General features: G+C 34.3%; 1 protein-coding gene across 1 annotated transcript in view; it reads right to left on the reverse strand.

Moving 5' to 3' along the window:
- Positions 1-12639, reverse strand: part of cmc1 (C-x(9)-C motif containing 1) — a 171441-nt gene that overhangs the window by 53376 nt on the left and 105426 nt on the right. The window lies entirely within an intron of this gene.

The following is a 12639-nucleotide window of genomic DNA, read 5'->3' on the forward strand; positions in this document are numbered from 1 at the left end:
GGCAGTGACACGACAGGACATCACAGATGTGCAGAAAACAGGCCAAAGCACACACACACACACACACATGGAAGCACCAGGAGAGCAGGAGATGAATAACACGTCCAACAAGAAGATAAAAACGTGAACAGAACGTGACACAATCTGGACACAGCTAGAGTTACGGCAGAGACGTGTGATGAAGGACAGGAAATGAACACAGAGGTCAAAAAGAGGGAAAGTAGAAACGAGCAGAAAAGGAGTGAAGAGTAAAAAGGAAGCAGAAATATTACTAATGTGGTGATAAATCCACTAAAGGAAGCAAACAGCACTAGTGGAGAACCGAGAGAACCACACAGGGAGAACCACACAGGGAGAACCTCAGGGTCATAAAGTGGAACTGTGATTAAGTTCTGAATAAAGGGGAAAAAAAAGCATCATGAAGAGGATCTCCAGAGGAACCTTCTCCAGTCTCTCCACAGGAGGGCGCTGTGAGTGTAGAGCAGGGTGAGGGCTGAGATGCAGCTCTGATTACCTGCTCAGAGATTCCTCCATCCTCTTTTATTTATCTTCTCTCTCAGATGAAAGAGTTCTGATGAAGTGAGTGTTATTCTTCCTGGTTCTGTGTCTGAGCTCCTCACAGAAACGTCAGATTTTCTATCAGAAACATTTTCACAAGAACCGGATAACCACAGACTTCAAAATTATGTCAAGTGCTGTAGCCAAGAACTTCTGAAGAATTTACTTCTGAAACATTCACACACACACACACACAGTGAACATGGCTCTTTCTCATTTTAGTGAACTTCAGAGTGCTAAAGGTTCTCCACTGCAGTGAGCAGGAGGACATGTGAAACTCAGGCTGCGTCCCAAATCACATACCCCTGCACTCCTCTCCTCCACTCTGTAGTAGAGTAGCGAGAGTCTTGTGAAAACTCCAAGGAGGAAGAAGAGGAGAAGAACTAGTGCACTTCAGTTTCCTGGATGATTCATGTATTCACCTGAATAAACCAGGTGTGAACGTCAGACACGTCATCTTTAACACACTCCACTTTCATCAGCACTTGCAGAGGAAAAGGGGCGGGACTACCAGGTGCTGACGCTGGATGAGAAATCATTTCAAAATGGCTGACGACACTCCGTCTGTTAAATAAGTCTGCATTGTGTTATTTATTTTACGATTTAATAATTTGGTTTAGTTTAGTGTAGTTTAGTTTAGTGTAGTTTAGTGTAGTTTAGTGTAGTTTAGTTTAGTGTAGTTTAGTGTAGTTTAGTTTAGTGTAGTTTAGTGTAGTTTAGTTTAGTGTAGTTTAGTGTAGTGTAGTTTAGTGTAGTTTAGTGTAGTGTAGTTTAGTTTAGTGTAGTTTAGTGTAGTGCAGTTTAGTGTAGTGTAGTTTAGTGTAGTTTAGTTTAGTGTAGTGTAGTTTAGTGTAGTTTAGTTTAGTTTAGTGTAGTTTAGTGTAGTGCAGTTTAGTTTAGTGTAGTTTAGTGTAGTGCAGTTTAGTTTAGTGTAGTTTAGTGTAGTGTAGTTTAGTGTAGTGTAGCTTAGTGTAGTGCAGTTTAGTGTAGTGCAGTTTAGTTTAGTGTAGTTTAGTGTAGTGTAGTGTAGTTTAGTGTAGTGTAGTTTAGTGTAGTGTAGTTTAGTGCAGTTTAGTGTAGTGCAGTTTAGTTTAGTGTAGTTTAGTGTAGTGTAGTTTAGTGTAGTGCAGTTTAGTTTAGTGTAGTTTAGTGTAGTGTAGTTTAGTGTAGTGTAGTTTAGTGTAGTTTAGTGTAGTTTAGTGTAGTGTATTTTAGTGTAGTGTAGTTTAGTGTAGTGTAGATTAGTTTACTGTAGTTTAGTGTAGTGTAGTTTAGTGTAGTGCAGTTTAGTTTAGTGTAGTTTAGTGTAGTGCAGTTTAGTTTAGTGTAGTTTAGTGTAGTGCAGTTTAGTTTAGTGTAGTGTAGTTTAGTGTAGTTTAGTTTAGTGTAGTTTAGTGTAGTGCAGTTTAGTGTAGTGTAGTTTAGTGTAGTGTATTTTAGTGTAGTGTAGTTTAGTGTAGTGTAGTTTAGTGTAGTGCAGTTTAGTGTATTGTAGTTTGGTGTAGTTTAGTTTAGTGTAGTGTAGTTTAGTGTAGTGCAGTTTAGTGTAGTGTAGTTTAGTGTAGTGTAGTTTAGTGTAGTGTAGTTTAGTGTAGTTTAGTGTAGTGTAGTTTAGTTTAGTGTAGTTTAGTGTAGTGCAGTTTAGTGTAGTGTAGTTTAGTGTAGTTTAGTTTAGTGTAGTGTAGTTTAGTGTAGTGTAGTTTAGTTTAGTGTAGTTTAGTGTAGTGCAGTTTAGTTTAGTGTAGTTTAGTGTAGTGCAGTTTAGTTTAGTGTAGTTTAGTGTAGTGTAGTTTAGTGTAGTGCAGTATAGTTTAGTGTAGTTTAGTGTAGTGTAGTTTAGTGTAGTGTATTTTAGTGTAGTTTAGTGTAGTGTAGTTTAGTGTAGTGTAGTTTAGTGTAGTTTAGTGTAGTGTAGTTTAGTGTAGTTTAGTTTAGTTTAGTGTAGTGTAGTGTAGTTTAGTGTAGTGTAGTTTAGTGTAGTTTAGTGTAGTGTAGTTTAGTGTAGTTTAGTTTAGTTTAGTGTAGTGTAGTTTAGTTTAGTGTAGTTTAGTGTAGTGCAGTTTAGTTTAGTGTAGTTTAGTGTAGTGCAGTTTAGTTTAGTGTAGTTTAGTGTAGTGTAGTTTAGTGTAGTGCAGTTTAGTTTAGTGTAGTTTAGTGTAGTGTAGTTTAGTGTAGTGTAGTTAAGTGTAGTGTAGTTTAGTGTAGTGTAGTTTAGTGTAGTTTAGTTTAGTGTAGTGTAGTTTAGTGTAGTGTAGTTTAGTGTAGTTTAGTGTAGTGTAGTTTAGTGTAGTTTAGTGTAGTTTAGTGTAGTGTAGTTTAGTGTAGTGTAGATTAGTTTACTGTAGTTTAGTGTAGTGTAGTTTAGTGTAGTGCAGTTTAGTTTAGTGTAGTTTAGTGTAGTGCAGTTTAGTTTAGTGTAGTTTAGTGTAGTGCAGTTTAGTGTAGTGTAGTTTAGTGTAGTGTATTTTAGTGTAGTGTAGTTTAGTGTAGTGTAGTTTAGTGTAGTGTAGTTTAGTGCAGTGCAGTTTAGTGTAGTATAGTTTAGTGTAGTGTTGTTTAATGTAGTTTAGTGTAGTTTAGTGTAGTGCAGTTTAGTGTAGTGCAGTGTAGTGTAGTTTAGTGTAGTGTAGTTTAGTGTAGTGCAGTTTAGTGTAGTGTAGTTTAGTGTAGTTTAGTGTAGTGTAGTTTAGTGTAGTTTAGTTTAGTGTAGTGTAGTTTAGTGTAGTGTAGTTTAGTGTAGTGTACTTTAGTGTAGTTTAGTGTAGTGTAGTTTAGTGTAGTGTAGTTTAGTGTAGTTTAGTTTAGTGTAGTGTAGATTAGTGTAGTGTAGTTTAGTGTAGTGTAGTTTAGTGTAGTTTAGTGTAGTGTAGTTTAGTGTAGTTTAGTGTAGTGTAGTTTAGTGTAGTGTAGTGCAGTTTAGTGTAGTGTAGTGTAGTTTAGTTTAGTGTAGTTTAGTGTAGTGTAGTTTAGTGTAGTTTAGTGTAGTGCAGTTTAGTGTAGTTTAGTTTAGTGTAGTTCAGTTTAGTGTAGTTTAGTGTAGTGTAGTGTAGTTTAGTTTAGTGTAGTTTAGTGTAGTGTAGTTTAGTTTAGTGTAGTTTAGTTTAGTGTAGTTTAGTTTAGTGTAGTGTAGTGCAGTTTAGTGTAGTGTAGTTTAGTGTAGTGTAGTTTAGTTTAGTGTAGTTTAATTTAGTGTAGTGCAGTTTAGTGTAGTTTAGTGTAGTGTAGTGTAGTGTAGTTTAGTGTAGTGCAGTTTAGTGTAGTTTAGTTTAGTGTAGTTTAGTGTAGTGTAGTTTAGTGTAGTTTAGTGTAGTTTAGTTTAGTGTAGTTTAGTGTAGTGTAGTTTAGTTTAGTTTAGTGTAGTTTAGTGTAGTGTAGTTTAGTTTAGTGTAGTTTAGTTTAGTGTAGTTTAGTGTAGTGCAGTTTAGTGTAGTGTAGTTTAGTTTAGTGTAGTGCAGTTTAGTGTAGTGTAGTTTAGTTTAGTGTAGTTTAGTGTAGTGCAGTTTAGTTTAGTGTAGTTTAGTGTAGTTTAGTGTAGTTTAGCGTAGTTTAGTGTAGTGTAGTTTAGTGTAGTTTAGTGTAGTGTAGTTTAGTTTAGTGTAGTTTAGTGTAGTGTAGTTTAGTTTAGTGTAGTGCAGTTTAGTGTAGTGTAGTTTAGTGTAGTGCAGTTTAGTGTAGTGTAGTTTAGTGTAGTGTAGTTTAGTGCAGTTTAGTGTAGTGCAGTTTAGTGTAGTGTAGTTTAGTGTAGTGCAGTTTAGTGTAGTGTAATTTAGTGTAGTTTAGTGTAGTGTAGTTTAGTGTAGTGCAGTTTACTTTAGTGTAGTGTAGTTTAGTGTAGTGTAGTTTAGTGTAGTGTAGTTTAGTGTAGTGCAGTTTAGTTTAGTGTAGTTTAGTGTAGTGTAGTTTAGTGTAGTGTAGTTTAGTGTAGTGTAGTGCAGTTTAGTTTAGTGTAGTGTAGTTTAGTTTAGTGTAGTTTAGTGTAGTGTAGTTTAGTTTAGTGTAGTGTAGTTTAGTGTAGTGCAGTTTAGTGTAGTGTAGTTTAGTGTAGTGTAGTTTAGTGTAGTGTAGTTTAGTGTAGTGTAGTTTAGTGTAGTGTAGTGTAGTTTAGTGTAGTGTATTTTAGTGTAGTGTAGTTTAGTGTAGTGTAGATTAGTTTACTGTAGTGTAGTGTAGTGTAGTTTAGTGTAGTGTATTTTAGTGTAGTGTAGTTTAGTGTAGTGCAGTTTAGTTTAGTGTAGTTTAGTGTAGTGCAGATTAGTTTACTGTAGTTTAGTGTAGTGTAGATTAGTTTACTGTAGTTTAGTGTAGTGTAGTTTAGTGTAGTGTAGATTAGTTTACTGTAGTTTAGTGTAGTGTAGATTAGTTTACTGTAGTGTAGTGTAGTGTAGTTTAGTGTAGTGTATTTTAGTGTAGTGTAGTTTAGTGTAGTGCAGTTTAGTTTAGTGTAGTTTAGTGTAGTGCAGTTTAGTTTAGTGTAGTTTAGTGTAGTGTAGTTTAGTGTAGTTTAGTGTAGTGTAGTTTAGTTTAGTGTAGTTTAGTGTAGTGCAGTTTAGTGTAGTGTAGTTTAGTGTAGTTTAGTTTAGTGTAGTGTAGTTTAGTGTAGTGTAGTTTAGTTTAGTGTAGTTTAGTGTAGTGCAGTTTAGTTTAGTGTAGTTTAGTGTAGTGCAGTTTAGTTTAGTGTAGTTTAGTGTAGTGTAGTTTAGTGTAGTGCAGTTTAGTTTAGTGTAGTTTAGTGTAGTGTAGTTTAGTGTAGTGTATTTTAGTGTAGTTTAGTGTAGTGTAGTTTAGTTTAGTGTAGTTTAGTGTAGTTTAGTGTAGTGTAGTTTAGTGTAGTTTAGTTTAGTTTAGTGTAGTGTAGTGTAGTTTAGTGTAGTGTAGTTTAGTGTAGTTTAGTGTAGTGTAGTTTAGTGTAGTTTAGTTTAGTTTAGTGTAGTGTAGTTTAGTGTAGTGTAGTTTAGTGTAGTGCAGTTTAGTTTAGTGTAGTTTAGTGTAGTGCAGTTTAGTGTAGTGTAGTTTAGTGTAGTGTAGTTTAGTGTAGTGCAGTTTAGTTTAGTGTAGTTTAGTGTAGTGTAGTTTAGTGTAGTGTAGTTTAGTGTAGTGTAGTTTAGTGTAGTGTAGTTTAGTGTAGTTTAGTGTAGTGTAGTGTAGTTTAGTGTAGTGTAGTTTAGTGTAGTTTAGTGTAGTGTAGTTTAGTGTAGTGTAGTGTAGTTTAGTGTAGTGTAGTGTAGTGTAGTGTAGTTTAGTGTAGTGTATTTTAGTGTAGTGTAGTTTAGTGTAGTGCAGTTTAGTTTAGTGTAGTTTAGTGTAGTGCAGTTTAGTTTAGTGTAGTTTAGTGTAGTGCAGTTTAGTTTAGTGTAGTGTAGTTTAGTGTAGTTTAGTTTAGTTTAGTGTAGTGCAGTTTAGTGTAGTGTAGTTTAGTGTAGTGTATTTTAGTGTAGTGTAGTTTAGTGTAGTGTAGTTTAGTGTAGTGTAGTTTAGTGCAGTGCAGTTTAGTGTAGTATAGTTTAGTGTAGTGTTGTTTAATGTAGTTTAGTGTAGTTTAGTGTAGTGCAGTTTAGTGTAGTGCAGTGTAGTGTAGTTTAGTGTAGTGTAGTTTAGTGTAGTGCAGTTTAGTGTAGTGTAGTTTAGTGTAGTTTAGTGTAGTGTAGTTTAGTGTAGTGTAGTTTAGTGTAGTGTAGTTTAGTGTAGTGTAGTTTAGTGTAGTGTAGTTTAGTGTAGTTTAGTGTAGTGTAGTTTAGTGTAGTGCAGTTTAGTGTAGTTTAGTTTAGTGTAGTTTAGTTTAGTGTAGTGTAGTTTAGTGTAGTGTAGTTTAGTGTAGTGCAGTTTAGTGTAGTGTAGTTTAGTGTAGTGTAGTTTAGTTTAGTGTAGTTTAGTGTAGTGCAGTTTAGTGTAGTGTAGTTTAGTGTAGTTTAGTGTAGTGTAGTTTAGTGTAGTTTAGTGTAGTGTAGTTTAGTTTAATGTAGTTTAGTGTAGTGTAGTTTAGTTTAGTGTAGTGCAGTTTAGTTTAGTGTAGTTTAGTGTAGTGTAGTGTAGTTTAGTGCAGTTTAGTTTAGTGTAGTTTAGTGTAGTGTAGTTTAGTTTAGTGTAGTTTAGTGTAGTGTAGTTTAGTGTAGTGCAGTTTAGTGTAGTTTAGTGTAGTGCAGTTTAGTGTAGTGTAGTTTAGTTTATTGTAGTTTAGTGTAGTGTAGTGTAGTTTAGTGTAGTGTAGTTTAGTTTAGTGTAGTGCAGTGTAGTTTAGTGTAGTTTAGTGTAGTGTAGTGTAGTTTAGTGCAGTTTAGTGTAGTGCAGTTTAGTGTAGTGTAGTTTAGTGTAGTGCAGTTTAGTGTAGTGTAGTTTAGTGTAGTGCAGTTTATTTTAGTGTAGTTTAGTGTAGTGCAGTTTAGTGTAGTGTAGTTTAGTGTAGTGTAGTTTAGTGCAGTTTAGTGTAGTGCAGTTTAGTGTAGTGTAGTTTAGTGTAGTTTAGTGTAGTGTAGTGCAGTTTAGTTTAGTGTAGTTTAGTGTAGTGTAGATTAGTGTAGTGCAGTTTAGTGTAGTGTAGTTTAGTGTAGTGCAGTTTAGTTTAGTTTAGTGTAGTGTAGTTTAGTTTAGTGTAGTTTAGTGTAGTGTAGTTTAGTGTAGTATAGTTTAGTGTAGTGTAATTTAGTGTAGTGCAGTTTAGTGTAGTGTAGTGTAGTTTATTGTAGTGTAGTTTAGTTTAGTGTAGTGCAGTTTAGTTTAGTGTAGTGTAGTTTAGTGTAGTGTAGTTTAGTGTAGTTTAGTTTAGTGTAGTTTAGTGTAGTTTAGTGTAGTGTAGTGTAGTGTAGTTTAGTGTAGTTTAGTTTAGTGTAGTGTAGTTTAGTGTAGTGTAGTTTAGTGTAGTGTAGTTTAGTGTAGTTTAGTGTAGTGCAGTTTAGTGTAGTGTAGTTTAGTTTATTGTAGTTTAGTGTAGTGTAGTGTAGTTTAGTGTAGTGTAGTTTAGTTTAGTGTAGTGCAGTGTAGTTTAGTGTAGTTTAATGTAGTGTAGTTTAGTGCAGTTTAGTGTAGTGCAGTTTAGTGTAGTGTAGTTTAGTGTAGTGCAGTTTAGTGTAGTGTAGTTTAGTTTAGTGTAGTTTAGTGTAGTGCAGTTTAGTGTAGTGTAGTTTAGTGTAGTGCAGTTTAGTGTAGTGTAGTTTAGTGTAGTGTAGTTTAGTGCAGTTTAGTGTAGTGCAGTTTAGTGTAGTGCAGTTTAGTGTAGTGTAGTTTAGTGTAGTTCAGTGTAGTGTAGTGCAGTTTAGTTTAGTGTAGTTTAGTGTAGTGTAGATTAGTGTAGTGCAGTTTAGTGTAGTGTAGTTTAGTGTAGTGCAGTTTAGTTTAGTTTAGTGTAGTGTAGTTTAGTTTAGTGTAGTTTAGTGTAGTGTAGTTTAGTGTAGTATAGTTTAGTGTAGTGTAATTTAGTGTAGTGCAGTTTAGTGTAGTGTAGTGTAGTTTATTGTAGTGCAGTTTAGTTTAGTGTAGTGTAGTTTAGTGTAGTGTAGTTTAGTGTAGTGTAGTGTAGTTTAGTGTAGTGTAGTTTAGTGTAGTTTAGTGTAGTGTAGTTTAGTTTAGTTTAGTGTAGTTTAGTGTAGTGTAGTGTAGTGTAGTTTAGTGTAGTTTAGTTTAGTGTAGTGTAGTTTAGTGTAGTTTAGTTTAGTGTAGTTTAGTTTAGTGTAGTGCAGTTTAGTGTAGTGTAGTTTAGTTTAGTGTAGTGCAGTTTAGTTTAGTGTAGTTTAGTTTAGTGTAGTTTAGTGTAGTGCAGTTTAGTGTAGTGTAGTTTAGTGTAGTTTAGTGTAGTTTAGTGTACTGTAGTTTAGGGTAGTGCAGTTTAGTGTAGTGTAGTTTAGTGTAGTGTAGTTTAGTGTAGTGTAGTTTAGTGTAGTGCAGTTTAGTGTAGTGTAGTTTAGTGTAGTTTAGTGTAGTGTAATGTAGTGTAGTTTAGTGTAGTTTAGTTTAGTGTAGTGCAGTTTAGTTTAGTTTAGTGTAGTTTAGTGTAGTGTAGTGCAGTTTAGTGTAGTGTAGTGTAGTTTAGTTTAGTGTAGTGTAGTGTAGTGTAGTTTAGTTTAGTGTAGTGCAGTTTAGTGTAGTGTAGTTTAGTTTAGTGTAGTTTAGTGTAGTGTAGTTTAGTTTAGTGTAGTTTAGTGTAGTGTAGTTTAGTGTAGTGCAGTTTAGTGTAGTTTAGTGTAGTGCAGTTTAGTGTAGTGTAGTTTAGTTTATTGTAGTTTAGTGTAGTGTAGTGTAGTTTAGTGTAGTGTAGTTTAGTTTAGTGTAGTGCAGTGTAGTTTAGTGTAGTTTAGTGTAGTGTAGTGTAGTTTAGTGCAGTTTAGTGTAGTGCAGTTTAGTGTAGTGTAGTTTAGTGTAGTGCAGTTTAGTGTAGTGTAGTTTAGTGTAGTGCAGTTTATTTTAGTGTAGTTTAGTGTAGTGCAGTTTAGTGTAGTGTAGTTTAGTGTAGTGTAGTTTAGTGCAGTTTAGTGTAGTGCAGTTTAGTGTAGTGTAGTTTAGTGTAGTTTAGTGTAGTGTAGTGCAGTTTAGTTTAGTGTAGTTTAGTGTAGTGTAGATTAGTGTAGTGCAGTTTAGTGTAGTGTAGTTTAGTGTAGTGCAGTTTAGTTTAGTTTAGTGTAGTGTAGTTTAGTTTAGTGTAGTTTAGTGTAGTGTAGTTTAGTGTAGTATAGTTTAGTGTAGTGTAATTTAGTGTAGTGCAGTTTAGTGTAGTGTAGTGTAGTTTATTGTAGTGTAGTTTAGTTTAGTGTAGTGCAGTTTAGTTTAGTGTAGTGTAGTTTAGTGTAGTGTAGTTTAGTGTAGTTTAGTTTAGTGTAGTTTAGTGTAGTTTAGTGTAGTGTAGTGTAGTGTAGTTTAGTGTAGTTTAGTTTAGTGTAGTGTAGTTTAGTGTAGTGTAGTTTAGTGTAGTGTAGTTTAGTGTAGTTTAGTGTAGTGCAGTTTAGTGTAGTGTAGTTTAGTTTATTGTAGTTTAGTGTAGTGTAGTGTAGTTTAGTGTAGTGTAGTTTAGTTTAGTGTAGTGCAGTGTAGTTTAGTGTAGTTTAGTGTAGCGTAGTTTAGTGCAGTTTAGTGTAGTGCAGTTTAGTGTAGTGTAGTTTAGTGTAGTGCAGTTTAGTGTAGTGTAGTTTAGTGTAGTGTAGTTTAGTGTAGTGTAGTTTAGTGTAGTGCAGTTTAGTGTAGTGTAGTTTAGTGTAGTGCAGTTTAGTGTAGTGTAGTTTAGTGTAGTGTAGTTTAGTGCAGTTTAGTGTAGTGCAGTTTAGTGTAGTGCAGTTTAGTGTAGTGTAGTTTAGTGTAGTTCAGTGTAGTGTAGTGCAGTTTAGTTTAGTGTAGTTTAGTGTAGTGTAGATTAGTGTAGTGCAGTTTAGTGTAGTGTAGTTTAGTGTAGTGCAGTTTAGTTTAGTTTAGTGTAGTGTAGTTTAGTTTAGTGTAGTTTAGTGTAGTGTAGTTTAGTGTAGTATAGTTTAGTGTAGTGTAATTTAGTGTAGTGCAGTTTAGTGTAGTGTAGTGTAGTTTATTGTAGTGCAGTTTTGTTTAGTGTAGTGTAGTTTAGTGTAGTGTAGTTTAGTGTAGTGTAGTGTAGTTTAGTGTAGTGTAGTTTAGTGTAGTTTAGTGTAGTGTAGTTTAGTTTAGTGTAGTTTAGTGTAGTTTAGTGTAGTGTAGTGTAGTGTAGTTTAGTGTAGTTTAGTTTAGTGTAGTGTAGTTTAGTGTAGTGTAGTTTAGTTTAGTGTAGTTTAGTGTAGTGTAGTTTAGTGTAGTGTAGTTTAGTTTAGTGTAGTTTAGTGTAGTGTAGTTTAGTGTAGTGTAGTTTAGTGTAGTTTAGTGTAGTTTAGTGTAGTGTAGTTTAGTGTAGTTTAGTGTAGTGTAGTTTAGTGTAGTGTAGTTTAGTGTAGTGTAGTTTAGTTTAGTGTAGTTTAGTGTAGTGTAGTTTAGTGTAGTGTAGTGTAGTGTAGTTTAGTGTAGTTTAGTGTAGTGTAGTGTAGTGTAGTTTAGTGTAGTTTAGTTTAGTGTAGTGCAGTTTAGTTTAGTTTAGTTTAGTTTAGTTTAGTTTAGTTTAGTGTAGTGTAGTGTAGTTTAGTGTAGTTTAGTTTAGTGTAGTGCAGTGCAGTTTAGTTTAGTTTAGTGTAGTGTAGTTTAGTTTAGTGTAGTGCAGTTTAGTGTAGTGTAGTTTAGTTTAGTGTAGTGCAGTTTAGTTTAGTGTAGTTTAGTTTAGTGTAGTGCAGTTTAGTGTAGTGTAGTTTAGTTTAGTGTTGTTTAGTGTAGTGCAGTTTAGTGTAGTGCAGTTTAGTGTAGTGTAGTTTAGTGTAGTTTAGTGTAGTGCAGTTTAGTGTAGTGTAGTTTAGTGTAGTGTAGTTTAGTTTAGTGTAGTTTAGTGTAGTGCAGTTTAGTGTAGTGTAGTTTAGTGTAGTGCAGTTTAGTTTAGTGTAGTTTAGTGTAGTGTAGTTTAGTGTAGTGCAGTTTAGTGTAGTGCAGTTTAGTGTAGTGTAGTTTAGTTTAGTTTAGTGTAGTGCAGTTTAGTTTAGTGTAGTTTAGTGTAGTGTAGTTTAGTTTAGTGTAGTGCAGTTTAGTTTAGTGTAGTGCAGTTTAGTGTAGTGTAGTGTAGTTTAGTTTAGTGTAGTTTAGTGTAGTGTAGTTTAGTTTAGTGTAGTGTAGTTTAGTTTAGTGTAGTGCAGTTTAGTTTAGTGTAGTTTAGTGTAGTGTAGTTTAGTTTAGTGTAGTGTAGTTTAGTTTAGTGTAGTGCAGTTTAGTTTAGTGTAGTTTAGTTTAGTGTAGTGCAGTTTAGTGTAGTGTAGTTTAGTTTAGTGTAGTTTAGTGTAGTGCAGTTTAGTGTAGTGCAGTTTAGTGTAGTGTAGTTTAGTGTAGTTTAGTGTAGTGCAGTTTAGTGTAGTGTAGTTTAGTGTAGTGTAGTTTAGTTTAGTGTAGTTTAGTGTAGTGCAGTTTAGTGTAGTGTAGTTTAGTGTAGTGCAGTTTAGTTTAGTGTAGTTTAGTGTAGTGTAGTTTAGTGTAGTGCAGTTTAGTTTAGTGTAGTTTAGTGTAGTGTAGTTTAGTTTAGTTTAGTGTAGTGCAGTTTAGTTTAGTGTAGTTTAGTGTAGTGTAGTTTAGTTTAGTGTAGTGCAGTTTAGTTTAGTGTAGTGCAGTTTAGTGTAGTGTAGTGTAGTTTAGTTTAGTGTAGTTTAGTGTAGTGTAGTTTAGTTTAGTGTAGTGCAGTTTAGTTTAGTGTAGTTTAGTTTAGTGTAGTGTAGTGCAGTTTAGTGTAGTGTAGTTTAGTTTAGTGTAGTGCAGTTTAGTGTAGTGTAGTGCAGTTTAGTTTAGTGTAGTTTAGTTTAGTGTAGTGCAGTTTAGTGTAGTGTAGTTTAGTTTAGTGTAGTTTAGTGTAGTGCAGTTTAGTGTAGTGCAGTTTATTGTAGTGTAGTTTAGTGTAGTTTAGTGTAGTGCAGTTTAGTGTAGTGTAGTTTAGTGTAGTTTAGTGTAGTGCAGTTTAGTGTAGTGTAGTTTAGTGTAGTTTAGTGTAGTGTAGCGTGTAGTGAGCTTTATAACCCTGCAGTTCAGAATCAAGACTCTGATGTAGTGTGCTCTGTGTAAGTACTGTAGTACAGAGTAGTATGTAGTACAGATGACTGTAGAGAGTAGGGAAGAGGTAGCCACCTGTCAGGTAATACTGAACAGGACGTGGTGAGAATGAGGAACGAGACGGATCCACAAAAACTATTTGAAACAAAGAAAGAGAAAGAGAGAGAGAGAGAGAGAGAGAGAGAGAGAGAGAGAGAGAAAAGAAGAGAGGGAGAGAGAGAAGGAGAGAACGTGATATGAAATTGTTTTCAAATATTTTTTTTACATTTTATTGACAGATCATTTCTCCCTTTTATCTACAAATAAATGCTAAAAATGATAATCTGCTGATCTGATAATCTGCTGATCTGATAATCTGATGATCTGAAAATCTGGTGATCTGATGATCTGCTAGTAGAACCCTCACACTGACACTTTCACAAGTAAAAATGTCTAAATGAACATTTCAAGAAGTGAAGAAACATGTATTGTAATTTTAACGGAATCTATCTGAGGCAGAACTCAGAGACCTGAAGCACGTTTCTCCAG

Source organism: Hemibagrus wyckioides, linkage group LG23 (genome assembly GCF_019097595.1).
Source record: "Hemibagrus wyckioides isolate EC202008001 linkage group LG23, SWU_Hwy_1.0, whole genome shotgun sequence".
Classification (NCBI taxonomy): Eukaryota; Metazoa; Chordata; class Actinopteri; order Siluriformes; family Bagridae; genus Hemibagrus; species Hemibagrus wyckioides.